The sequence below is a fragment of the Hydractinia symbiolongicarpus genome, chromosome 2 (genome assembly GCF_029227915.1).
Source record: "Hydractinia symbiolongicarpus strain clone_291-10 chromosome 2, HSymV2.1, whole genome shotgun sequence".
NCBI lineage: Eukaryota > Metazoa > Cnidaria > Hydrozoa > Anthoathecata > Hydractiniidae > Hydractinia > Hydractinia symbiolongicarpus.
In genome coordinates, this window is record NC_079876.1 from 29,644,060 (window position 1) to 29,665,263 (window position 21,204).

General features: G+C 40.4%; 34 non-coding genes across 34 annotated transcripts; all 34 read right to left on the reverse strand.

Annotated features, from left to right (window-relative positions):
• Nucleotides 1-833: 833 nt before the first annotated feature.
• Trnal-uaa (transfer RNA leucine (anticodon UAA)) lies at nt 834-916 on the reverse strand. The gene has a single exon. It is a non-coding gene; the product is annotated as a tRNA-Leu (tRNA).
• Nucleotides 917-1,286: 370 nt separating this feature from the next.
• Nucleotides 1,287-1,369, reverse strand: Trnal-uaa (transfer RNA leucine (anticodon UAA)). The gene has a single exon. It is a non-coding gene; the product is annotated as a tRNA-Leu (tRNA).
• A 1,030-nt stretch (nt 1,370-2,399) lies between these two features.
• Trnal-uaa (transfer RNA leucine (anticodon UAA)) lies at nt 2,400-2,482 on the reverse strand. Its single transcript has one exon. It is a non-coding gene; the product is annotated as a tRNA-Leu (tRNA).
• Nucleotides 2,483-2,853: 371 nt separating this feature from the next.
• On the reverse strand, nt 2,854-2,936 carry Trnal-uaa (transfer RNA leucine (anticodon UAA)). Its single transcript has one exon. It is a non-coding gene; the product is annotated as a tRNA-Leu (tRNA).
• Nucleotides 2,937-3,306: 370 nt separating this feature from the next.
• On the reverse strand, nt 3,307-3,389 carry Trnal-uaa (transfer RNA leucine (anticodon UAA)). Its single transcript has one exon. It is a non-coding gene; the product is annotated as a tRNA-Leu (tRNA).
• Nucleotides 3,390-3,759: 370 nt separating this feature from the next.
• On the reverse strand, nt 3,760-3,842 carry Trnal-uaa (transfer RNA leucine (anticodon UAA)). The gene has a single exon. It is a non-coding gene; the product is annotated as a tRNA-Leu (tRNA).
• An 823-nt stretch (nt 3,843-4,665) lies between these two features.
• On the reverse strand, nt 4,666-4,748 carry Trnal-uaa (transfer RNA leucine (anticodon UAA)). The gene has a single exon. It is a non-coding gene; the product is annotated as a tRNA-Leu (tRNA).
• Nucleotides 4,749-5,119: 371 nt separating this feature from the next.
• Trnal-uaa (transfer RNA leucine (anticodon UAA)) lies at nt 5,120-5,202 on the reverse strand. The gene has a single exon. It is a non-coding gene; the product is annotated as a tRNA-Leu (tRNA).
• Nucleotides 5,203-5,572: 370 nt separating this feature from the next.
• Trnal-uaa (transfer RNA leucine (anticodon UAA)) lies at nt 5,573-5,655 on the reverse strand. The gene has a single exon. It is a non-coding gene; the product is annotated as a tRNA-Leu (tRNA).
• Nucleotides 5,656-6,025: 370 nt separating this feature from the next.
• Trnal-uaa (transfer RNA leucine (anticodon UAA)) lies at nt 6,026-6,108 on the reverse strand. The gene has a single exon. It is a non-coding gene; the product is annotated as a tRNA-Leu (tRNA).
• A 1,277-nt stretch (nt 6,109-7,385) lies between these two features.
• Nucleotides 7,386-7,468, reverse strand: Trnal-uaa (transfer RNA leucine (anticodon UAA)). The gene has a single exon. It is a non-coding gene; the product is annotated as a tRNA-Leu (tRNA).
• Nucleotides 7,469-7,838: 370 nt separating this feature from the next.
• Nucleotides 7,839-7,921, reverse strand: Trnal-uaa (transfer RNA leucine (anticodon UAA)). The gene has a single exon. It is a non-coding gene; the product is annotated as a tRNA-Leu (tRNA).
• Nucleotides 7,922-8,291: 370 nt separating this feature from the next.
• On the reverse strand, nt 8,292-8,374 carry Trnal-uaa (transfer RNA leucine (anticodon UAA)). The gene has a single exon. It is a non-coding gene; the product is annotated as a tRNA-Leu (tRNA).
• An 815-nt stretch (nt 8,375-9,189) lies between these two features.
• Nucleotides 9,190-9,272, reverse strand: Trnal-uaa (transfer RNA leucine (anticodon UAA)). Its single transcript has one exon. It is a non-coding gene; the product is annotated as a tRNA-Leu (tRNA).
• Nucleotides 9,273-9,643: 371 nt separating this feature from the next.
• On the reverse strand, nt 9,644-9,726 carry Trnal-uaa (transfer RNA leucine (anticodon UAA)). The gene has a single exon. It is a non-coding gene; the product is annotated as a tRNA-Leu (tRNA).
• Nucleotides 9,727-10,096: 370 nt separating this feature from the next.
• Nucleotides 10,097-10,179, reverse strand: Trnal-uaa (transfer RNA leucine (anticodon UAA)). Its single transcript has one exon. It is a non-coding gene; the product is annotated as a tRNA-Leu (tRNA).
• A 371-nt stretch (nt 10,180-10,550) lies between these two features.
• Trnal-uaa (transfer RNA leucine (anticodon UAA)) lies at nt 10,551-10,633 on the reverse strand. The gene has a single exon. It is a non-coding gene; the product is annotated as a tRNA-Leu (tRNA).
• Nucleotides 10,634-11,217: 584 nt separating this feature from the next.
• Trnal-uaa (transfer RNA leucine (anticodon UAA)) lies at nt 11,218-11,300 on the reverse strand. The gene has a single exon. It is a non-coding gene; the product is annotated as a tRNA-Leu (tRNA).
• A 371-nt stretch (nt 11,301-11,671) lies between these two features.
• Nucleotides 11,672-11,754, reverse strand: Trnal-uaa (transfer RNA leucine (anticodon UAA)). Its single transcript has one exon. It is a non-coding gene; the product is annotated as a tRNA-Leu (tRNA).
• Nucleotides 11,755-12,124: 370 nt separating this feature from the next.
• Trnal-uaa (transfer RNA leucine (anticodon UAA)) lies at nt 12,125-12,207 on the reverse strand. The gene has a single exon. It is a non-coding gene; the product is annotated as a tRNA-Leu (tRNA).
• A 371-nt stretch (nt 12,208-12,578) lies between these two features.
• On the reverse strand, nt 12,579-12,661 carry Trnal-uaa (transfer RNA leucine (anticodon UAA)). Its single transcript has one exon. It is a non-coding gene; the product is annotated as a tRNA-Leu (tRNA).
• Nucleotides 12,662-13,031: 370 nt separating this feature from the next.
• Trnal-uaa (transfer RNA leucine (anticodon UAA)) lies at nt 13,032-13,114 on the reverse strand. The gene has a single exon. It is a non-coding gene; the product is annotated as a tRNA-Leu (tRNA).
• Nucleotides 13,115-13,485: 371 nt separating this feature from the next.
• Nucleotides 13,486-13,568, reverse strand: Trnal-uaa (transfer RNA leucine (anticodon UAA)). Its single transcript has one exon. It is a non-coding gene; the product is annotated as a tRNA-Leu (tRNA).
• A 1,276-nt stretch (nt 13,569-14,844) lies between these two features.
• On the reverse strand, nt 14,845-14,927 carry Trnal-uaa (transfer RNA leucine (anticodon UAA)). Its single transcript has one exon. It is a non-coding gene; the product is annotated as a tRNA-Leu (tRNA).
• Nucleotides 14,928-15,050: 123 nt separating this feature from the next.
• Nucleotides 15,051-15,133, reverse strand: Trnal-uaa (transfer RNA leucine (anticodon UAA)). Its single transcript has one exon. It is a non-coding gene; the product is annotated as a tRNA-Leu (tRNA).
• Nucleotides 15,134-16,864: 1,731 nt separating this feature from the next.
• Nucleotides 16,865-16,947, reverse strand: Trnal-uaa (transfer RNA leucine (anticodon UAA)). The gene has a single exon. It is a non-coding gene; the product is annotated as a tRNA-Leu (tRNA).
• A 123-nt stretch (nt 16,948-17,070) lies between these two features.
• Trnal-uaa (transfer RNA leucine (anticodon UAA)) lies at nt 17,071-17,153 on the reverse strand. Its single transcript has one exon. It is a non-coding gene; the product is annotated as a tRNA-Leu (tRNA).
• Nucleotides 17,154-17,523: 370 nt separating this feature from the next.
• Nucleotides 17,524-17,606, reverse strand: Trnal-uaa (transfer RNA leucine (anticodon UAA)). Its single transcript has one exon. It is a non-coding gene; the product is annotated as a tRNA-Leu (tRNA).
• Nucleotides 17,607-17,975: 369 nt separating this feature from the next.
• Nucleotides 17,976-18,058, reverse strand: Trnal-uaa (transfer RNA leucine (anticodon UAA)). The gene has a single exon. It is a non-coding gene; the product is annotated as a tRNA-Leu (tRNA).
• A 370-nt stretch (nt 18,059-18,428) lies between these two features.
• Nucleotides 18,429-18,511, reverse strand: Trnal-uaa (transfer RNA leucine (anticodon UAA)). Its single transcript has one exon. It is a non-coding gene; the product is annotated as a tRNA-Leu (tRNA).
• A 370-nt stretch (nt 18,512-18,881) lies between these two features.
• Trnal-uaa (transfer RNA leucine (anticodon UAA)) lies at nt 18,882-18,964 on the reverse strand. Its single transcript has one exon. It is a non-coding gene; the product is annotated as a tRNA-Leu (tRNA).
• Nucleotides 18,965-19,087: 123 nt separating this feature from the next.
• Nucleotides 19,088-19,170, reverse strand: Trnal-uaa (transfer RNA leucine (anticodon UAA)). The gene has a single exon. It is a non-coding gene; the product is annotated as a tRNA-Leu (tRNA).
• A 1,730-nt stretch (nt 19,171-20,900) lies between these two features.
• Trnal-uaa (transfer RNA leucine (anticodon UAA)) lies at nt 20,901-20,983 on the reverse strand. The gene has a single exon. It is a non-coding gene; the product is annotated as a tRNA-Leu (tRNA).
• Nucleotides 20,984-21,106: 123 nt separating this feature from the next.
• Trnal-uaa (transfer RNA leucine (anticodon UAA)) lies at nt 21,107-21,189 on the reverse strand. The gene has a single exon. It is a non-coding gene; the product is annotated as a tRNA-Leu (tRNA).
• Between the last annotated feature and the right edge of the window lie 15 nt (nt 21,190-21,204).

A 21,204-nucleotide genomic window follows, 5' to 3' on the forward strand; every position in this document is an offset into this window, starting at 1 on the left:
CACCCTGGTTGAACATTCAGGTTAATAAGGTTACTTGAATTTGGAAAGGGTACGGGAAATGAACCTTGGTATTCTAAATCGCCCAAGAGCATTACCATTTAACGACCTTCAGATTTTTCAATAATTTGCCCTTTTGATAACTCAACAAAATGAATGGAACTGCAAAATGGGATGGTAATATTTGGGATTTTAAGTTTGAAAGTGTCAGATATGGAAGGCATTATTGCGTATCGTGAAGTAACGGCTGGTAGAATTATTGGGGCTATTCTATTTTACCCTGTGGGATAATTCAACACAACGTGTCATGTTAACACATTTCCACGGTTAAAACTCTCTAAGCATCCCTCAATCTTCTTATCACACAGGTTAGCCTAGCTAATACCAGAGGTGGGGTTCGAACCCATGCGGGCAATAGTCCATTGGAACTTAAGTCCAACGACTTAACCACTCGGCCACCCTGGTTGAAATTTCAAGTTAATAAGGTTACTTGAACTTGGAAAAAGTACTGGCAATGAATCTTATTATTTTAAATCGCGCAAGAGCACTACCATTTGACGACCTTCAGATTTTTCAATAATTTGCCCTTTTGATAACTCAACAAAATGAATGGAACTGCAAAATGGAGTGGTAATATTTGGGTTTTTGAGTTTGAAAATTTCAGATATGGAAGGCATTATTGCGTATCGTGAAGTAACGGCTGGTGGAATTATTGGGGCTATTCTATTTTGCCCTGTTGGATAATTCAACACAACGTATCATGTGTAACACATTTCCACGGTTAAAACTCGCCAAGCATCCCTCAATCTCCTTATCACACAGGTTAGCCTAGCTAATACCAGAGATGGGGTTCGAACCCATGCGGACAATAGTCCATTGGAACTTAAGTCCAACGCCTTAACCACTCGGCCACCCTGGTTGAAATTTCAAGTTAATAAGGTTACTTGAACTTGGAAAAAGTACTGGCAATGAATCTTATTATTTTAAATCGCGCAAGAGCATTACCATTTGACGACCTTCAGACTTTTCAATAATTTGCCGTTTTGATAACTCAACAAAATGAATGGAACTGCAAATTGGAGTGGTAATATTTGGATTTTTGAGTTTGAAAGTTTCAGATATGGAAGGCATTATTGCGTATCGTGAAGTAACGGCTGGTAGAATTATTGGGGCTATTCTATTTTGCCCTGTTGGATAATTCAACACAACGTATCATGTTAACACATTTCCACGGTTAAAACTCGCCAAGCATCCCTCAATCTCCTTATCACACAGGTTAGCCTAGCTAATACCAGAGATGGGGTTCGAACCCATGCGGACAATAGTCCATTGGAACTTAAGTCCAACGCCTTAACCACTCGGCCACCCTGGTTGAAATTTCAAGTTAATAAGGTTACTTGAACTTGGAAAAAGTACTGGCAATGAATCTTATTATTTTAAATCGCGCAAGAGCATTACCATTTGACGACCTTCAGACTTTTCAATAATTTGCCCTTTTGATAACTCAACAGATTGACTGGAACTGCAAAAAATTGTGGCAATATCTGTGATTTTGAGTTTGAAAGTTTGAGACATGCAAGGAATAATTGCGCATTGTGAAATAACGGCTGGTACAACTATTGCAGCTGTTCTACCTCTCCAAGTTCGATACTTCGCCACAACGTGTCATGGCAAACACGTTTCCACGATTAAAACTCTCCAAGCATCCCTCAATCTTCTTATCACACAGGTTAGAATAGCTAATACCAGAGGTGGGGTTCGAACCCATGCGGATAATAGTCCATTGGAACTTAAGTCCAACGACTTAACCACTCGGCCACCCTGGTTGAAATTTCAGGTTAATAAGGTTACTTGATCTTGGAAAACAACGTATCATGTTAACACATTTCCACGGTTAAAACTCTCCAAGCATCCCTCAGTCTTCTTATCACACAGGTTAGCCTAGCTAATACCAGAGGTGGGGTTCGAATCCATGCGTACAATAGTCCATTGGAACTTAAGTCCAACGGCTTAACCACTCGGCCACCCTGGTTGAAATTTCAAGTTAATAAGGTTACTTGAACTTGGAAAAAGTACTGGCAATGAATCTTATTATTTTAAATCGCGCAAGAGCACTACCATTTGACGACCTTCAGATTTTTCAATAATTTTTCCTTTTGATAACTCAACAAAATGAATGGAACTGCAAAATGGAGTGGTAATATTTGGGTTTTTGAGTTTGAAAGTTTCAGATATGGAAGGCATTATTGCGTATCGTGAAGTAACGGCTGGTAGAATTATTGGGGCTATTCTATTTTGCCCTGTTGGAGAATTCAACACAATGTATCATGTTAACACATTTCCACGGTTAAAACTCGCCAAGCATCCCTCAATCTTCTTATCACACAGGTTAGCCTAGCTAATACCAGAGATGGGGTTCGAACCCATGCGGACAATAGTCCATTGGAACTTAAGTCCAACGCCTTAACCACTCGGCCACCCTGGTTGAAATTTCAAGTTAATAAGAATACTTGAACTTGGAAAAAGTACTGGCAATGAATCTTATAATTTTAAATCGCGCAAGAGCATTACCATTTGACGACCTTCAGACTTTTCAATAATTTGCCGTTTTGATAACTCAACAGATTGACTGGAACTGCAAAAAATTGTGGCAATATCTGTGATTTTGAGTTTGAAAGTTTGAGACATTGAAGGAATAATTGCGCATTGTGAAATAACGGCTGGTACAACTATTGCAGCTGTTCTACCTCTCCAAGTTCGATACTTCGCCACAACGTGTCATGGCAAACACATTTCCACGATTAAAACTCTACAAGCATCCCTCAATCTTCTTATCACACAGGTTTGCCTAGCTAATACCAGAGGTGGGGTTCGAACCCACGCGGACAATCGTCCATTGGAACTTAAGTCCAACGCCTTAACCACTCGGCCACCCTGGTTGAACATTCAGGTTAATAAGGTTACTTGAATTTGGAAAGGGTACGGGAAATGAACCTCGGTATTCTAAATCGCCCAAGAGCATTACCATTTGACGACCTTCAGATTTTTCAATAATTTGCCCTTTTGATAACTCAACAAAATGAATGGAACTGCAAAATGGGATGGTAATATTTGGGATTTTAAGTTTGAAAGTGTCAGATATGGAAGGCGTTATTGCGTATCGAGAAGTAACGGCTGGTAGAATTATTGGGGCTATTCTATTTTACCCTGTAGGATAATTCAACACAACGTGTCATGTTAACACATTTCCACGGTTAAAACTCTCCAAGCATCCCTCAATCTTCTTATCACACAGGTTAGCCTAGCTAATACCAGAGGTGGGGTTCGAACCCATGCGGACAATAGTCCATTGGAACTTAAGTCCAACGCCGTAACCACTCGGCCACCCTGGTTGAAATTTCAAGTTAATAAGGATACTTGAACTTGGAAAAGTACTGGCAATGAATCTTATTATTTTAAATCGCGCAAGAGCATTACTGTTTGACGACCTTCAGACTTTTCAATAATTTGCCGTTTTGATAACTCAACAGATTGACTGGAACTGCAAAAAATTGTGGCAATATCTGTGATTTTGAGTTGGAAAGTTTGAGACATGGAAGGAATAATTGCGCATTGTGAAATAACGGCTGGTACAACTATTGCAGCTGTTCTACCTCTCCAAGTTCGATACTTCGCCGCAACGTGTCATGGCAAACACATTTCCACGATTAAAACTCTACAAGCATCCCTCAATCTTCTTATCACACAGGTTAGCCTAGCTAATACCAGAGGTGGGGTTCGAACCCACGCGGACAATCGTCCATTGGAACTTAAGTCCAACGCCTTAACCACTCGGCCACCCTGGTTGAAAATTCAGGTTAATAAGGTTACTTGAATTTGGAAAGGGTACGGGAAATGAACCTTGGTATTCTAAATCGCCCAAGAGCATTACCATTTGACGACCTTCAGATTTTTCAATAATTTGCCCTTTTAATAACTCAACAAAATGAATGGAACTGCAAAATGGGATGGTAATATTTGGGATTTTAAGTTTGAAAGTGTCAGATATGGAAGGCATTATTGCGTATCGAGAAGTAACGTCTGGTAGAATTATTGGGGCTATTCTATTTTACCCTGTGGGATAATTCAACACAACGTGTCATGTTAACACATTTCCACGGTTAAAACTCTCCAAGCATCCCTCAATCTTCTTATCACACAGGTTAGCCTAACTAATACCAGAGGTGGGGTTCGAACCCATGCGAAAAATAGTCCATTGGAACTTAAGTCCAACGCCGTAACCACTCGGCCACCCTGGTTGAAATTTCAAGTTAAATAAGGTTACTTGAACTTGGAAAAGTACTGGCAATGAATCTTATTATTTTAAATCGCGCATGAGCATTACCATTTGACGACCTTCAGATTTTTGAATAATTTGCCCTTTTGATAACTCAACAAAATGAATGGAACTGCAAAATGGAATGGTAATATTTGGGATTTCGAGTTTGAAAGTTTCAGATATGGAAGGCATTATTGCGTATCGTGAAGTAACGGCTGGTAGAATTATTGGGGCTATTGTATTTTGCCCTGTTGGATAATTCAACACAACGTATCATGTTAACACATTTCCACGGTTAAAACTCTCCAAGCAACCCTCAATCTTCTTATCAAACAGGTTAGCCTAGCTAATACCAGAGGTGGGGTTCGAACCCATGCGGACAATAGTCCATTGGAACTTAAGTCCAACGACTTAACCACTCGGCCACCCTGGTTGAAATTTCAAGTTAATAAGGTTACTTGAACTTGGAAAAAGTACTGGCAATGAATCTTATTATTTCAAATCGCGCAAGAGCATTACCATTTGACGACCTTCAGACTTTTCAATAATTTGCCGTTTTGATAACTCAACAGATTGACTGGAACTGCAAAAAATTGTGGCAATATCTGTGATTTTGAGTTTGAAAGTTTGAGACATTGAAGGAATAATTGCGCATTGTGAAATAACGGCTGGTACAACTATTGCAGCTGTTCTACCTCTCCAAGTTCGATACTTCGCCACAACGTGTCATGGCAAACACATTTCCACGATTAAAACTCTACAAGCATCCCTCAATCTTCTTATCACACAGGTTAGCCTAGCTAATACCAGAGGTGGGGTTCGAACCCACGCGGACAATCGTCCATTGGAACTTAAGTCCAACGCCTTAACCACTCGGCCACCCTGGTTGAACATTCAGGTTAATAAGGTTACTTGAATTTGGAAAGGGTACGGGAAATGAACCTCGGTATTCTAAATCGCCCAAGAGCATTACCATTTGACGACCTTCAGATTTTTCAATAATTTGCCCTTTTGATAACTCAACAAAATGAATGGAACTGCAAAATGGGATGGTAATATTTGGGATTTTAAGTTTGAAAGTGTCAGATATGGAAGGCGTTATTGCGTATCGAGAAGTAACGGCTGGTAGAATTATTGGGGCTATTCTATTTTACCCTGTAGGATAATTCAACACAACGTGTCATGTTAACACATTTCCACGGTTAAAACTCTCCAAGCATCCCTCAATCTTCTTATCACACAGGTTAGCCTAGCTAATACCAGAGGTGGGGTTCGAACCCATGCGGACAATAGTCCATTGGAACTTAAGTCCAACGCCGTAACCACTCGGCCACCCTGGTTGAAATTTCAAGTTAATAAGGATACTTGAACTTGGAAAAGTACTGGCAATGAATCTTATTATTTTAAATCGCGCAAGAGCATTACTGTTTGACGACCTTCAGACTTTTCAATAATTTGCCGTTTTGATAACTCAACAGATTGACTGGAACTGCAAAAAATTGTGGCAATATCTGTGATTTTGAGTTGGAAAGTTTGAGACATGGAAGGAATAATTGCGCATTGTGAAATAACGGCTGGTACAACTATTGCAGCTGTTCTACCTCTCCAAGTTCGATACTTCGCCGCAACGTGTCATGGCAAACACATTTCCACGATTAAAACTCTACAAGCATCCCTCAATCTTCTTATCACACAGGTTAGCCTAGCTAATACCAGAGGTGGGGTTCGAACCCACGCGGACAATCGTCCATTGGAACTTAAGTCCAACGCCTTAACCACTCGGCCACCCTGGTTGAAAATTCAGGTTAATAAGGTTACTTGAATTTGGAAAGGGTACGGGAAATGAACCTTGGTATTCTAAATCGCCCAAGAGCATTACCATTTGACGACCTTCAGATTTTTCAATAATTTGCCCTTTTTATAACTCAACAAAATGAATGGAACTGCAAAATGGGATGGTAATATTTGGGATTTTAAGTTTGAAAGTGTCAGATATGGAAGGCATTATTGCGTATCGAGAAGTAACGTCTGGTAGAATTATTGGGGCTATTCTATTTTACCCTGTGGGATAATTCAACACAACGTGTCATGTTAACACATTTCCACGGTTAAAACTCTCCAAGCATCCCTCAATCTTCTTATCACACAGGTTAGCCTAACTAATACCAGAGGTGGGGTTCGAACCCATGCGGAAAATAGTCCATTGGAACTTAAGTCCAACGCCGTAACCACTCGGCCACCCTGGTTGAAATTTCAAGTTAAATAAGGTTACTTGAACTTGGAAAAGTACTGGCAATGAATCTTATTATTTTAAATCGCGCATGAGCATTACCATTTGACGACCTTCAGATTTTTGAATAATTTGCCCTTTTGATAACTCAACAAAATGAATGGAACTGCAAAATGGAATGGTAATATTTGGGATTTCGAGTTTGAAAGTTTCAGATATGGAAGGCATTATTGCGTATCGTGAAGTAACGGCTGGTAGAATTATTGGGGCTATTGTATTTTGCCCTGTTGGATAATTCAACACAACGTATCATGTTAACACATTTCCACGGTTAAAACTCTCCAAGCAACCCTCAATCTTCTTATCAAACAGGTTAGCCTAGCTAATACCAGAGGTGGGGTTCGAACCCATGCGGACAATAGTACATTGGAACTTAAGTCCAACGACTTAACCACTCGGCCACCCTGGTTGAAATTTCAAGTTAATAAGGTTACTTGAACTTGGAAAAAGTACTGGCAATGAATCTTATTATTTCAAATCGCGCAAGAGCATTACCATTTGACGACCTTCAGACTTTTCAATAATTTGCCGTTTTGATAACTCAACAGATTGACTGGAACTGCAAAAAATTGTGGCAATATCTGTGATTTTGAGTTTGAAAGTTTGAGACATTGAAGGAATAATTGCGCATTGTGAAATAACGGCTGGTACAACTATTGCAGCTGTTCTACCTCTCCAAGTTCGATACTTCGCCACAACGTGTCATGGCAAACACATTTCCACGATTAAAACTCTACAAGCATCCCTCAATCTTCTTATCACACAGGTTAGCCTAGCTAATACCAGAGGTGGGGTTCGAACCCACGCGGACAATCGTCCATTGGAACTTAAGTCCAACGCCTTAACCACTCGGCCACCCTGGTTGAACATTCAGGTTAATAAGGTTACTTGAATTTGGAAAGGGTACGGGAAATGAACCTCGGTATTCTAAATCGCCCAAGAGCATTACCATTTGACGACCTTCAGATTTTTCAATAATTTGCCCTTTTGATAACTCAACAAAATGAATGGAACTGCAAAATGGGATGGTAATATTTGGGATTTTAAGTTTGAAAGTGTCAGATATGGAAGGCGTTATTGCGTATCGAGAAGTAACGGCTGGTAGAATTATTGGGGCTATTCTATTTTACCCTGTAGGATAATTCAACACAACGTGTCATGTTAACACATTTCCACGGTTAAAACTCTCCAAGCATCCCTCAATCTTCTTATCACACAGGTTAGCCTAGCTAATACCAGAGGTGGGGTTCGAACCCATGCGGACAATAGTCCATTGGAACTTAAGTCCAACGCCGTAACCACTCGGCCACCCTGGTTGAAATTTCAAGTTAATAAGGATACTTGAACTTGGAAAAGTACTGGCAATGAATCTTATTATTTTAAATCGCGCAAGAGCATTACTGTTTGACGACCTTCAGACTTTTCAATAATTTGCCGTTTTGATAACTCAACAGATTGACTGGAACTGCAAAAAATTGTGGCAATATCTGTGATTTTGAGTTGGAAAGTTTGAGACATGGAAGGAATAATTGCGCATTGTGAAATAACGGCTGGTACAACTATTGCAGCTGTTCTACCTCTCCAAGTTCGATACTTCGCCGCAACGTGTCATGGCAAACACATTTCCACGATTAAAACTCTACAAGCATCCCTCAATCTTCTTATCACACAGGTTAGCCTAGCTAATACCAGAGGTGGGGTTCGAACCCACGCGGACAATCGTCCATTGGAACTTAAGTCCAACGCCTTAACCACTCGGCCACCCTGGTTGAAAATTCAGGTTAATAAGGTTACTTGAATTTGGAAAGGGTACGGGAAATGAACCTTGGTATTCTAAATCGCCCAAGAGCATTACCATTTGACGACCTTCAGATTTTTCAATAATTTGCCCTTTTAATAACTCAACAAAATGAATGGAACTGCAAAATGGGATGGTAATATTTGGGATTTTAAGTTTGAAAGTGTCAGATATGGAAGGCATTATTGCGTATCGAGAAGTAACGTCTGGTAGAATTATTGGGGCTATTCTATTTTACCCTGTGGGATAATTCAACACAACGTGTCATGTTAACACATTTCCACGGTTAAAACTCTCCAAGCATCCCTCAATCTTCTTATCACACAGGTTAGCCTAACTAATACCAGAGGTGGGGTTCGAACCCATGCGGAAAATAGTCCATTGGAACTTAAGTCCAACGCCGTAACCACTCGGCCACCCTGGTTGAAATTTCAAGTTAAATAAGGTTACTTGAACTTGGAAAAGTACTGGCAATGAATCTTATTATTTTAAATCGCGCATGAGCATTACCGTTTGACGACCTTCAGATTTTTTTATAATTTTCCATTTTGAAAGCTCAACAAAATGAATGGAGCTGTAAAAAAGGATGGTAATATTTGGGATTTGGAGTTTGAGATATGGAAGGCATTATTGCGCATCGTGAAGTAACGGCTGGTAGAACTATTGGGGCTATTCTTTTTCGCCCTGTGGGATAATTCAACACAACCTATCATGTTAACACATTTCTACGGTTAAAACTCGCCAAGCATCCCTCAATCTTCTTATCACACAGGTTAGCCTAGCTAATACCAGAGATGGGGTTCGAACCCATGCGGACAATAGTCCATTGGAACTTAAGTCCAACGCCTTAACCACTCGGCCACCCTGGTTGAAATTTTAAGTTAATAAGGTTACTTGAACTTGGAAAAAGTACTGGCAATGAATCTTATTATTTTAAATCGCGCAAGAGCATTACCATTTGACGACCTTCAGATTTTTCAATAATTTGCCGTTTTGATAACTCAACAGATTGACTGGAACTGCAAAAAATTATGGCAATATCTGTGATTTTGAGTTTGAAAGTTTGAGACATGGAAGGAATAATTGCGCATTGTGAAATAACGGCTGGTACAACTATTGCAGCTGTTCTACCTCTCCAAGTTCGATACTTCGCCGCAACGTGTCATGGCAAACACATTTCCACGATTAAAACTGTACAAGCATCCTTCAATCTTCTTATCACACAGGTTAACCTAGCTAATACCAGAGGTGGGGTTCGAACACACGCGGACAATCGTCCATTGGAACTTAAGTCCAACGCCTTAACCACTCGGCCACCCTGGTTGAACATTCAGGTTAATAAGGTTACTTGAATTTGGAAAGGGTACGGGAAATGAACCTTGGTATTCTAAATCGCCCAAGAGCATTACCATTTGACAACCTTCAGAGTTTGCAATAATTTGCCGCTTTGATAACTCAACAAAATGAATGGAACCGCAAGATGGGATGGTAATATCTGGGATTTTGAGCTTGAAAGTTTGAGATATGGAAGGCATAATTGCGCATCGTGAAATAACGGCTTGTAGAATTATTGGTGCTATTCCATTTCGCCATGTCCGATATTTCACCACAAGGTATCATGTTAACGCATTTCCACGGTTAAAGCTCTCAAAGCGTCCCTCAATCTTCTTATCACACAGGTTAGCCTAGCTAATACCAGAGGTGGGGTTCGAACCCACGCGGACAATCGTCCATTGGAACTTAAGTCCAACGCCTTAACCACTCGGCCACCCTGGTTGAAATTTCAGGTTAATAAGGTTACTTGATCTTGAAAAAAGTACTGGGAATGAACCTTAGTATTTTAAATCGCGCAAGAGCATTAACATCTGTCGATCTTCTTATTTCTTTAATAATTTGCCGTTTTGATAATTCAACAAATTGACTGGAACTGCTAAAAGGGATGGCAATATTTGGGATTTTGAGTTTGAAAATTTGAGAAATGGAAGGAATAATTGCGCATTGTGAAATAACGGCTGGTACAACTATTGCAGTTGTTCTATTTCTCCAGGTTCGATACTTCGCCAGAACGTGTCATGGCAAACACATTTCCACGTTTAAATTCTCCAAGCATCCTTCAATAATCTTATCACCAGGATAAACCTAGCTAATACCAGAGGTGGGGTTCGAACCCACGCGGACAATCGTCCATTGGAACTTAAGTCCAACGCCTTAACCACTCGGCCACGCTGGTTGAATTTTCAGGTTACCAAGGTTACTTGAACTTGGAAAACGTGGGATAATTCAACACAACGTGTCATGTTAACACATTTCCACGGTTAAAACTCTCCAAGCATCCCTCAATCTTCTTATCACTCAGGTTAGCCTAGCTAATACCAGAGGTGGGGTTCGAACCCATGCGGAAAATAGTCCATTGGAACTTAAGTCCAACGCCGTAACCACTCGGCCACCCTGGTTGAAATTTCAAGTTAATAAGGTTACTTGAACTTGGAAAAGTACTGGCAATGAATCTTATTATTTTAAATCGCGCAAGAGCATTACCGTTTGACGACCTTCAGATTTTTTTATAATTTTCCATTTTGAAAGCTCAACAAAATGAATGGAGCTGTAAAAAAGGATGGTAATATTTGGGATTTGGAGTTTGAGATATGGAAGGCATTATTGCGCATCGTGAAGTAACGGCTGGTAGAACTATTGGGGCTATTCTTTTTCGCCCTGTGGGATAATTCAACACAACCTATCATGTTAACACATTTCTACGGTTAAAACTCGCCAAGCATCCCTCAATCTTCTTATCACACAGGTTAGCCTAGCTAATACCAGAGATGGGGTTCGAACCCATGCGGACAATAGTCCATTGGAACTTAAGTCCAACGCCTTAACCACTCGGCCACCCTGGTTGAAATTTCAAGTTAATAAGGTTACTTGAACTTGGAAAAAGAACTGGCAATGAATCTTATTATTTTAAATCGCGCAAGAGCATTACCATTTGACGACCTTCAGATTTTTCAATAATTTGCCGTTTTGATAACTCAACAGATTGACTGGAACTGCAAAAAATTATGGCAATATCTGTGATTTTGAGTTTGAAAGTTTGAGACATGGAAGGAATAATTGCGCATTGCGAAATAACGGCTGGTACAACTATTGCAGCTGTTCTACCTCTCCAAGTTCGATACTTCGCCACAACGTGTCATGGCAAACACATTTCCACGATTAAAACTCTACAAGCATCCTTCAATCTTCTTATCACACAGGTTAGCCTAGCTAATACCAGAGGTGGGGTTCGAACACACGCGGACAATCGTCCATTGGAACTTAAGTCCAACGCCTTAACCACTCGGCCACCCTGGTTGAACATTCAGGTTAATAAGGTTACTTGAATTTGGAAAGGGTACGGGAAATGAACCTTGGTATTCAAAATCGTCCAAGAGCATTACCATTTGACAACCTTCAGAGTTTGCAATAATTTGCCGCTTTGATAACTCAACAAAATGAATGGAACCGCAAGATGGGATGGTAATATCTGGGATTTTGAGCTTGAAAGTTTGAGATATGGAAGGCATAATTGCGCATCGTGAAATAACGGCTTGTAGAATTATTGGTGCTATTCCATTTCGCCATGTGCGATATTTCACCACAAGGTATCATGTTAACGCATTTCCACGGTTAAAGCTCTCAAAGCGTCCCTCAATCTTCTTATCACACAGGTTAGCCTAGCTAATACCAGAGATGGGGTTCGAACCCATGCGGACAATAGTCCATTGGAACTTAAGTCCAACGCCTTAACCACTCGGCCACCCTGGTTGAAATTTCAAGTTAATAAGGTTACTTGAACTTGGAAAAAGAACTGGCAATGAATCTTATTATTTTAAATCGCGCAAGAGCATTACCATTTGACGACCTTCAGATTTTTCAATAATTTGCCGTTTTGATAACTCAACAGATTGACTGGAACTGCAAAAAATTATGGCAATATCTGTGATTTTGAGTTTGAAAGTTTGAGACATGGAAGGAATAATTGCGCATTGCGAAATAACGGCTGGTACAACTATTGCAGCTGTTCTACCTCTCCAAGTTCGATACTTCGCCACAACGTGTCATGGCAAACACATTTCCACGATTAAAACTCTACAAGCATCCTTCAATCTTCTTATCACACAGGTTAGCCTAGCTAATACCAGAGGTGGGGTTCGAACACACGCGGACAATCGTCCATTGGAACTTAAGTCCAACGCCTTAACCACTCGGCCACCCTGGTTGAACATTCAGGTTAATAAGGTTACTTGAATTTGGAAAGGGTACGGGAAATGAACCTTGGTATTCAAAATCGCCCAAGAGCATTACCATTTGACAACCTTCAGAGTTTGCAATAATTTGCCGCTTTGATAACTCAACAAAATGAATGGAACCGCAAGATGGGATGGTAATATCTGGGATTTTGAGCTTGAAAGTTTGAGATATGGAAGGCATAATTGCGCATCGTGAAATAACGGCTTGTAGAATTATTGGTGCTATTCCATTTCGCCATGTGCGATATTTCACCACAAGGTATCATGTTAACGCATTTCCACGGTTAAAGCTCTCAAAGCGTCCCTCAATCTTCTTATCACACAGGTTAGCCTAGCTAATACCAGAGGTGGGGTTCGAACCCACGCGGACAATCGTCCATTGGAACTTAAGTTCAACGCCTTAACCACTTGGCCACCCTGGTTGAAATTTCAGGTTAATAAGGTTACTTGAACTTGAAAAAAGTACTGGGAATGAACCTTAGTATTTTAAATCGCGCAAGAGCATTAACATCTGTCGATCTTCTTATTTCTTTAATAATTTGCCGTTTTGATAATTCAACAAATTGACTGGAACTGCAAAAAGGGATGGTAATATTTGGGATTTTGAGTTTGAAAATTTGAGAAATGGAAGGAATAATTGCGCATTGTGAAATAACGGCTGGTACAACCATTGCAGTTGTTCTATTTCTCCAGGTTCGATACTTCGCCAGAACGTGTCATGGCAAACACATTTCCACGTTTAAATTCTCCAAGCATCCTTCAATAAACTTATCACCGAGATAAACCTAGCTAATACCAGAGGTGGGGTTCGAACCCACGCGGACAATCATCCATTGGAACTTAAGTCCAACGCCTTAACCACTCGGCCACGCTGGTTGAATTTTCAGGTTACCAAGGTTACTTGAACTTGGAAAACGTACTGGCAATGAACCTTAGTATTCAAAATCGCGCAAGAGCACTACCGTTTGACGACCTTCAGATTTTTCAATAATTTACACTTTTGATAACGCAACAAAATGAATGGAACTGCAAAATGGGATGGTAATATTTGGGATTTTAGGTTTGAAAGTGTCAGATATGGAAGGCTTTATTGCGTATCGTGAAGTAACGGCTGGTAGAATTATTGGGGCTATTCTATTTCGCCCTGTGGGATAATTCAACACAACGTGTCATGTTAACACATTTCCACGGTTAAATCTCTCCAAGCATCCCTCAATATTGTTATCACACAGGTTAGCCTAGCTAATACCAGAGGTGGGGTTCGAACCATGCGGACAATAGTCCATTGGAACTTAAGTCCAACGCCTTAACCACTCGGCCACCCTGGTTGAAATGTAAAGTTAATAAGGTTACTTGAACTTGGAAAAAGTACTGGCAATGAATCTTATTATTTTAAATCGCGCAAGAGCATTACCATTTGACGACCTTCAGAGTTTTCAATAATTTGTCGCTTTGATAACCCAACAGATTGACTGGAACTGCAAAAAAGTATGGTAATATCTGTGATTTTGAGTTTGAAAGTTTGCGACATAGAAGGAATAATTGCGCATTGTGAAATAACGGCTGGTACAACTATTGCAGTTGTTCTACCTCTCCAAGTTCGATACTTCGCCACAACGTGTCATAACAAACACATTTCCACAATTAAAACTCTACAAGCATCCCTCAATCTTCCTATCACATAGGTTAGCATAGCTAATACCAGAGGTGGGGTTCGAACACACGCGGACAATCGTCCATTAAAACTTAAGTCCAACGCCTTAACCACTCGGCCACCCTGGTTGAACATTCAGGTTAATAAGTTTACTTGAATTTGGAAAGGGTACGGGAAATGAACCTTGGTATTCTAAATTGCCCAAGAGCATTACCATTTGACGACCTTCAGAGTTTTCAATAATTTGCCGTTTTGATAACTCAACAAAATGAATGGAACTGCAAGATGGGATGGTAATATCTGGAATTTTGAGCTTGACAGTTTGGGATATGGAAGGCATAATTGCGCATCGTGAAAAAACGGCTTGTAGAATTATTGGTGCTATTCCATTTCGCCATGTGCGATATTTCACCACAAGGTATCATGTTAAGGCATTTCCACGGTTAAAACTCTCCAAGCGTCCCTCAATCTTCTTATCACACAGGTTAGCCTAGCTAATACCAGAGGTGGGGTTCGAACCCACGCAGACAATCGTCCACTGGAACTTAAGTCCAACGCCTTAACCACTCGGCCACCCTGGTTGAAATTTCAGGTTAATAAGGTTACTTGATCTTGGAAAACAAGGTATCATGTTAACACATTTCCACGGTTAAAACTCTCAAAGCGTCCCTCAATCTTCTTATCACACAGGTTAGCCTAGCTAATACCAGAGGTGGGGTTCGAACCCACGCGGACAATCTTCCATTGGAACTTAAGTCCAACGCCTTAACCACTCGGCCACCCTGGTTGAAATTTCAGGTTAATAAGGTTACTTGATCTTGACAAAAGTACTGGGAATGAACCTTAGTATTTTAAATCGCGCAAAGAGCATTAACATCTGTCGATCTTCTTATTTCTTTAATAATTTGCCGTTTTGATAATTCAACAAATTGACTGGAACTGCAAAAAGGGATGGTAATATTTGGGATTTTGAGTTTGAAAATTTGAGAAATGGAAGGAATAATTGCGCATTGTGAAATAACGGCTGGTACAACTATTGCAGTTGTTCTATTTCTCCAGGTTCGATACTTCGCCAGAACGTGTCATGGCAAACACATTTCCACGTTTAAATTCTCCAAGCATCCTTCAATAATCTTATCACCGAGATAAACCTAGCTAATACCAGAGGTGGGGTTCGAACCCACGCGGACAATCATCCATTGGAACTTAAGTCCAACGCCTTAACCACTCGGCCACGTTGGTTGAATTTTCAGGTTACCAAGGTTACTTGAACTTGGAAAACGTACTGGCAATGAACCTTAGTATTCAAAATCGCGCAAGAGCACTACCGTTTGACGACCTTCAGATTTTTCAATAATTTACACTTTTGATAACGCAACAAAATGAATGGAACTGCAAAATGGGATGGTAATATTTGGGATTTTAGGTTTGAAAGTGTCAGATATGGAAGGCTTTATTGCGTATCGTGAAGTAACGGCTGGTAGAATTATTGGGGCTATTCTATTTCGCCCTGTGGGATAATTCAACACAACGTGTCATGTTAACACATTTCCACGGTTAAATCTCTCCAAGCATCCCTCAATATTGTTATCACACAGGTTAGCCTAGCTAATACCAGAGGTGGGGTTCGAACCATGCGGACAATAGTCCATTGGAACTTAAGTCCAACGCCTTAACCACTCGGCCACCCTGGTTGAAATTTAAAGTTAATAAGGTTACTTGAACTTGGAAAAAGTACTGGCAATGAATCTTATTATTTTAAATCGCGCAAGAGCATTACCATTTGACGACCTTCAGAGTTTTCAATAATTTGTCGCTTTGATAACCCAACAGATTGACTGGAACTGCAAAAAAGTATGGTAATATCTGTGATTTTGAGTTTGAAAGTTTGCGACATAGAAGGAATAATTGCGTATTGTGAAATAACGGCTGGTACAACTATTGCAGTTGTTCTACCTCTCCAAGTTCGATACTTCGCCACAACGTGTCATAACAAACACATTTCCACGATTAAAACTCTACAAGCATCCCTCAATCTTCTCATCACACAGGTAAGCCTAGCTAATACCAGAGGTGGGGTTCGAACACACGCGTACAATCGTCCATTAAAACTTAAGTCCAACGCCTTAACCACTCGGCCACCCTGGTTGAACATTCAGGTTAATAAGTTTACTTGAATTTGGAAAGGGTACGGGAAATGAACCTTGGTATTCTAAATTGCCCAAGAGCATTACCATTTGACGACCTTCAGAGTTTTCAATAATTTGCCGTTTTGATAACTCAACAAAATGAATGGAACTGCAAGATGGGATGGTAATATCTGGAATTTTGAGCTTGACAGTTTGGGATATGGAAGGCATAATTGCGCATCGTGAAAAAACGGCTTGTAGAATTATTGGTGCTATTCCATTTCGCCATGTGCGATATTTCACCACAAGGTATCATGTTAAGGCATTTCCACGGTTAAAACTCTCCAAGCGTCCCTCAATCTTCTTATCACACAGGTTAGCCTAGCTAATACCAGAGGTGGGGTTCGAACCCACGCAGACAATCGTCCACTGGAACTTAAGTCCAACGCCTTAACCACTCGGCCACCCTGGTTGAAATTTCAGGTTAATAAGGTTACTTGATCTTGGAAAACAAGGTATCATGTTAACACATTTCCACGGTTAAAACTCTCCAAGCATCCCTCAATCTTCTTATCACACAGGTTAGCCTAGCTAATACCAGAAGTGGGGTTCGAATCCATGCGGACAATAGTCCATTGGAACTTAAGTCCAACGCCTTAACCACTCGGCCACCCTGGTTGAACATTCAGGTTAATATGGTTACTTGAATTTGGAAAGGGTACGGGAAATGAACCTTTGTATTCTAAATCGCCCAAGAGCATTACCATTTGACGACCTTCAGACTTTTCTATAATTTGCCGTTTTGTTAACTCAACAAAATGAAAGGAACTGCAAAATGGGATGGTAATATTTAGGATTTTGAGTTTGAAAGTTTCAGATATGGAAGGCATTATTGCGTATCGTGAAGTAACGGCTGGTAGAATTATTGGGGCTATTCTATTTTGCCCTGAGGGATAATTCAACACAACGTATCATGTTAACACCTTTCCACGGATAAAACTCTCCAAGCATCCCTCAATCTTCTTATCACACAGCTTAGCCTAGCTAATACCAGAGGTGGAGTTCGAACCCATGCGGACAATAGTCCATTGGAACTTAAGTCCAACGCCTTAACCACTCGGCCACCCTGGTTGAAATTTCAAGTTAATAAGGTTACTTAAACTTGGAAAAAGTACTGGCAATGAATCTTATTATTCTAATCGCGCAAGAGCATTACCATTTGACGAACTTCAGATTTTTTTATAATTTTCCATTTTGAAAGCTCAACAAAATGAATGGAACTGCAAAATGGGATGGTAATATTTGGAATTTTAAGTTTGAAAGTGTCAGATATGGAAGGCATTATTGCGTATCGTGAAGTAACGGCTGATAGAATTATTGGGGCTATTCTATTTTACCCTGTGGGATAATTCAACGCAACGTGTCATGTTAACACATTTCCACGGTTAAAACTCTACAAGCATCCTTCAATCTTCTTATCACACAGGTTAGCCTAGCTAATACCAGAGGTGGGGTTCGAACCCACGCGGACAATCGTCCATTGGAACTTAAGTCCAACGCCTTAACCACTCGGCCACCCTGGTTGAAATTTCAAGTTAATAAGGTTACTTGAACTTGGAAAAAGTACGGGAAATGAACCTTGGTATTCTAAATCACCCAAGAGCATTACCATTTGACGACCTTCAGATTTTTCAATAATTTGCCCTTTTGATAACTCAACAAAATGAATGGAACTGCAAAATGGGATGGTAATATTTGGGATTTTAAGTTTGAAAGTGTCAGATATGGAAGGCATTATTGCGTATCGAGAAGTAACGGCTGGTAGAATTATTGGGGCTATTCTATTTTACCCTGTGGAATAATTCAACACAACGTGTCATGTTAACACATTTCCACGGTTAAAACTCTCCAAGCATCCCTCAATCTTCTTATCACACAGGTTAGCCTAGCTACTACCAGAGATGGGGTTCGAACCCATGCGGACAATAGTCCATTGGAACTTAAGTCCATCGCCTTAACCACTCGGCCACCCTGGTTGAAATTTCAAGTTAATAAGGTTACTTGAACTTGGAAAAAGTACTGGCAATGAATCTTATTATTTTAAATCGCGCAAGAGCATTACCATTTGACGACCTTCAGATTTTTCAATAATTTGCCGTTTTGATAACTCAAGAAAATGAATGAAACCGCAAGATGGGATGGTAATATCTGGGATTTTGAGCTTGAAAGTTTGAGATATGGAAGGCATTATTGCGTATCGTGAAGTAACGGCTGGTATAATTATTGGGGCTATTCTATTTTGCCCTGTTGGATAATTCAACACAACGTATCATGTTAACACATTTCCACGGTTAAAACTCGCCAAGCGTCCCTCAATCTTCTTATCACACAGGTTAGCCTAGCTAATACCAGAGGTGGGGTTCGAACCCACGCAGACAATCGTCCACTGGAACTTAAGTCCAACGCCTTAACCACTCGGCCACCCTGGTTGAAATTTCAGGTTAATAAGGTTACTTGATCTTGGAAAACAAGGTATCATGTTAACACATTTCCACGGTTAAAACTCTCAAAGCGTCCCTCAATCTTCTTATCACACAGGTTAGCCTAGCTAATACCAGAGGTGGGGTTCGAACCCACGCGGACAATCGTCCATTGGAACTTAAGTCCAACGCCTTAACCACTCGGCCACCCTGGTTGAAATTTCAGGTTAATAAGGTTACTTGATCTTGACAAAAGTACTGGGAATGAACCTTAGTATTTTAAATCGCGCAAGAGCATTAACATCTGTCGATCTTCTTATTTCTTTAATAATTTGCCGTTTTGATAATTCAACAAATTGACTGGAACTGCAAAAAGGGATGGTAATATTTGGGATTTTGAGTTTGAAAATTTGAGAAATGGAAGGAATAATTGCGCATTGTGAAATAACGGCTGGTACAACTATTGCAGTTGTTCTATTTCTCCAGGTTCGATACTTCGCCAGAACGTGTCATGGCAAACACATTTCCACGTTTAAATTCTCCAAGCATCCTTCAATAATCTTATCACCGAGATAAACCTAGCTAATACCAGAGGTGGGGTTCGAACCCACGCGAACAATCATCCATTGGAACTTAAGTCCAACGCCTTAACCACTCGGCCACGTTGGTTGAATTTTCAGGTTACCAAGGTTACTTGAACTTGGAAAACGTACTGGCAATGAACCTTAGTATTCAAAATCGCGCAAGAGCACTACCGTTTGACGACCTTCAGATTTTTCAATAATTTACACTTTTGATAACGCAACAAAATGAATGGAACTGCAAAATGGGATGGTAATATTTGGGATTTTAGGTTTGAAAGTGTCAGATATGGAAGGCTTTATTGCGTATCGTGAAGTAACGGCTGGTAGAATTATTGGGGCTATTCTATTTCGCCCTGTGGGATAATTCAACACAACGTGTCATGTTAACACATTTCCACGGTTAAATCTCTCCAAGCATCCCTCAATATTGTTATCACACAGGTTAGCCTAGCTAATACCAGAGGTGGGGTTCGAACCATGCGGACAATAGTCCATTGGAACTTAAGTCCAACGCCTTAACCACTCGGCCACCCTGGTTGAAATTTAAAGTTAATAAGGTTACTTGAACTTGGAAAAAGTACTGGCAATGAATCTTATTATTTTAAATCGCGCAAGAGCATTACCATTTGACGACCTTCAGAGTTTTCAATAATTTGTCGCTTTGATAACCCAACAGATTGACTGGAACTGCAAAAAAGTATGGTAATATCTGTGATTTTGAGTTTGAAAGTTTGCGACATAGAAGGAATAATTGCGTATTGTGAAATAACGGCTGGTACAACTATTGCAGTTGTTCTACCTCTCCAAGTTCGATACTTCGCCACAACGTGTCATAACAAACACATTTCCACGATTAAAACTCTACAAGCATCCCTCAATCTTCTCATCACACAGGTAAGCCTAGCTAATACCAGAGGTGGGGTTCGAACACACGCGTACAATCGTCCATTAAAACTTAAGTCCAACGCCTTAACCACTCGGCCACCCTGGTTGAACATTCAGGTTAATAAGTTTACTTGAATTTGGAAAGGGTACGGGAAATGAACCTTGGTATTCTAAATTGCCCAAGAGCATTACCATTTGACGACCTTCAGAGTTTTCAATAATTTGCCGTTTTGATAACTCAACAAAATGAATGGAACTGCAAGATGGGATGGTAATATCTGGAATTTTGAGCTTGACAGTTTGGGATATGGAAGGCATAATTGCGCATCGTGAAAAAACGGCTTGTAGAATTATTGGTGCTATTCCATTTCGCCATGTGCGATATTTCACCACAAGGTATCATGTTAAGGCATTTCCACGGTTAAAACTCTCCAAGCGTCCCTCAATCTTCTTATCACACAGGTTAGCCTAGCTAATACCAGAGGTGGGGTTCGAACCCACGCAGACAATCGTCCACTGGAACTTAAGCCCAACGCCTTAACCACTCGGCCACCCTGGTTGAAATTTCAGGTTAATAAGGTTACTTGATCTTGGAAAACAAGGTATCATGTTAACACATTTCCACGGTTAAAACTCTCCAAGCATCCCTCAATCTTCTTATCACACAGGTTAGCCTAGCTAATACCAGAAGTGGGGTTCGAATCCATGCGGACAATAGTCCATTGGAACTTAAGTCCAACGCCTTAACCACTCGGCCACCCTGGTTGAACATTCAGGTTA